This window comes from Pinus tabuliformis, chromosome 9 (assembly GCF_031772625.1).
Source record: "Pinus tabuliformis cultivar Carrire ecotype Pingquan chromosome 9, CPIR1, whole genome shotgun sequence".
NCBI lineage: Eukaryota > Viridiplantae > Streptophyta > Pinopsida > Pinales > Pinaceae > Pinus > Pinus tabuliformis.
The window spans coordinates 1,138,235,135-1,138,238,121 of record NC_142307.1 but is presented as its reverse complement, the minus strand read 5'-3'; the positions used below and the strand labels follow the sequence as shown (position 1 = coordinate 1,138,238,121).

Here is a 2,987-nt window from a genome sequence, read left to right as displayed (position 1 = left end):
TGATTCCTCTAGGAATTGCGCAAGGAAGTAGAGGCTTAGCAGGCATCAGAATTGGCTAAGTGTTGGCTTGAGCTAGCTTGTGAGGCAGAGAGATAGAATATACTAGTGCAGGAATTGCTCAGGACGAACAAGAATAATATATTATTCTCATATCTTCTTGTTAATGCAATATAGATAGTCAGGGTTTTTACTAGTTGTTTACGCCAGAAAAATATTATGTTATGTGCAATTGAAGTTCTTCCTTTTCTGCTTATTGTTTTCATCGATTAATTTTGGTTTCCACTTAAGAGTATAGTAGAATCTTTTCTTATACTTTAACATATCACATAAGTTGTTGAATCTATAGTAAAAATCTACAAATAACATAAAAAATTTAATGATTTTAAATTTCACCATTTCCTAAAAAAATAAGTCATAACAATATTGTTGAAAATATTTAATAATAAAGTTTAAGCTTTCATAACAATATCTTATATCACAACATTAACCCAACCCAGTACTTTAATTTTTATTTAAACCATACAATGCATACTACAAACTTAGAAAACAATAATTTTTTTTGTCAATATAACACATCTCAACTCTTCTTAAATAAATAAACTTCTTTCATATATATTTGGCTTCCTTGAGTACTTTATGTGGATAAATGTTTAAAAATCAAACTTAGATATTCTATTAATAAAGAACATCTTTATTCCTTTATAATAAAAGTTAAATGATATCAAAAGTTTAAAATATTTAATATAATAATATTAAAAAAGTCAACATAATATTATTGGCCAAAAACAGAAGTTAAATGATAAATAAAATAGTATTAAAAAAATCGACATAATATAATTATTTGTGAAAACATTATAAAAATCGACATAATATTACTATTTGTGAAAAAACATTATTAAAAAAAAAATCCAAACCATGAAAATTTGGTAATCTAAATAAGATGATATTCCATTTTAAATTTCACTTAAAAGAAGTCATAACACTCATCATAGTTAAAAATACTTACTAACAAGGCTTAAAATTTCATAGTTATATTTTATATCACACCATTAACTCACTAAACTAATACTTTGCTTTTTCTTGAAACAATATGTGAAGGAAAGACAATGCACAATTTACAGCAATGAAAATAAACTGCTATTCCCTTCGGCATATCAAAAGAATGAACCAATTCTATTTAAAGAAAGAGGCAACATAATATCACAGTAGATGCTAGCTGGCCATCTGCCCAACGATCACTATATCTCGACTTTATATGCTGCGAAATCACAAAATGCAATGCGGGCAGAAAGCTATTTCATTACATATATTCCAATTAACATACTTCAAAAAAAAATGAATCAGTAATTCATATATCACCAAATAATCCAAACGGCAACCTAACAGCAAGAACAAGAGGACCAACTTCATTAGAATTCAATCACAAGGAGGTGCACAGCGTTCTCTTATTCATTCTTTGTGGTCGCCTATACCATCAAAACTCCCACGCATGCGACCAACAACGCCAATAACCCACAGCAGACACCTTCAACTGCAGTGGCTGAGGAAGTATTGCTGGATTCGGGAGTGGCGGGGCTCTCGGTGGGGCTCTCAGAAGGTCGGGCTGGAGCAGGGGGCGACGAGACGGGCGTTGTTTCGGGCGATTCGACATCGGGGGCGGGGACGGGGGAGTTCGAGGGTGACGGTGTCGGAGCGGGGGAGGGAGCCACGGTGAAGAGCTCTTTGGGCTTCAGCAACTTATCAACCGTAAAGATCGCAAGTGGCTGGTCGTCCAGTAGGGTACCGCTGATCGTGGCCTTGCAAATGCGAGTATTGAGCATCACTGTGTTGCCCGAGGAGGATGCCGTCACTACGTACTTGCCGGCGCCGGTGGTCGCCATCGTGCTGATGGGGTCATTGGTTGTCTTGAGGGTGCCAAGGGGGCTGTACACGGGCAGCGCGTGGAACTCTAGCAGGGATTCTTTGTCATCGCTGGACATCTTGCTCAGCAACTTGCTGGTGACACCCGTAAACGCAGCGTCCGTAGGAGCGAATACGGTCAGCCCACCCTGGACGGCGTCCTTAAAGGTCTCGATGACCCCTGTGGCGGAGATCATGCCGGCGAAGATCTTGCACCCACCCTTTATCAGAACGGCGGTGATGTTCACGTCAGCGGGGGATGGAGCAGGCGCCTCTGCCACGCTGGTCGTGATCGGCTGACTCACCTCCACGACGGACAGATTGTAGCCCTCCTGCTTCACGGACTTAACATATGTCGAGTCCAGCTTGGACCCGTGCCCTGCAAGGCCGAAGCCGACCTTGCCACCCTTCAGATCTGTGATGTTGATGAAGCCAGCGTTGCCCGGGGCCATGCCGGTGGTCTGGTAGAGTGTGGTGCTGAGCGTGGTGCCGTTGGTGATCTGGTGGAGCTTCTTGGCGTCGAAGTAGTCGAGCACCACATGGAAGCTCAAGGCACGCTTGACGGACGCCAGTTGCAGGCCGCCGAGAGGGGTCATGGCGGCGTTGCTCACTACCAGCACCGTGATCGTCTGCCGGCTGTTGATCTCATCTGACAGCTTCGTGCGCGTGAGGTAGTGATTAAAGTGGCTGTATTGTGGATATTTGGCGAGGATCTTAGTGATGTTGAAAGCATTCGCGCAGCACAGGAAGCTTAGAAGGAGGAGGCACAGAAGCTTCATTATGGCGGAAATGCAAAAATGATCAACTGAAATGGAAATCTAGCGGACGTTCAGATGCTAAACCAGAAAGAAAATCGGATGATCGTTATTTGAGTCCAGGAGCTGCTGGGGCATGTGGCATGTATATAACGCTCTCATCAACGGTCACGTGCCTCACCGTCAGCTGCCCTGCCCCGTCCAGCCTGGCATGATGTGGCATTGCCTCGGCTTGGGATGGTGGACCCCAAGCCATCCTGTCTCCCGTTGTTAAAGTTAACAATGGTCTGGACGTTACCCCACGGGTGCAAGAAAAGAGAGGCCTATAAGGGC

The 2,987-nt window shown here is 42.7% G+C and overlaps 1 pseudogene; it reads right to left on the bottom strand.

Annotated features, from left to right (window-relative positions):
* Nucleotides 1-1,150: 1,150 nt before the first annotated feature.
* On the bottom strand, nucleotides 1,151-2,764 carry LOC149152642 (fasciclin-like arabinogalactan protein 8 pseudogene; annotated as a pseudogene).
* Between the last annotated feature and the right edge of the window lie 223 nt (nucleotides 2,765-2,987).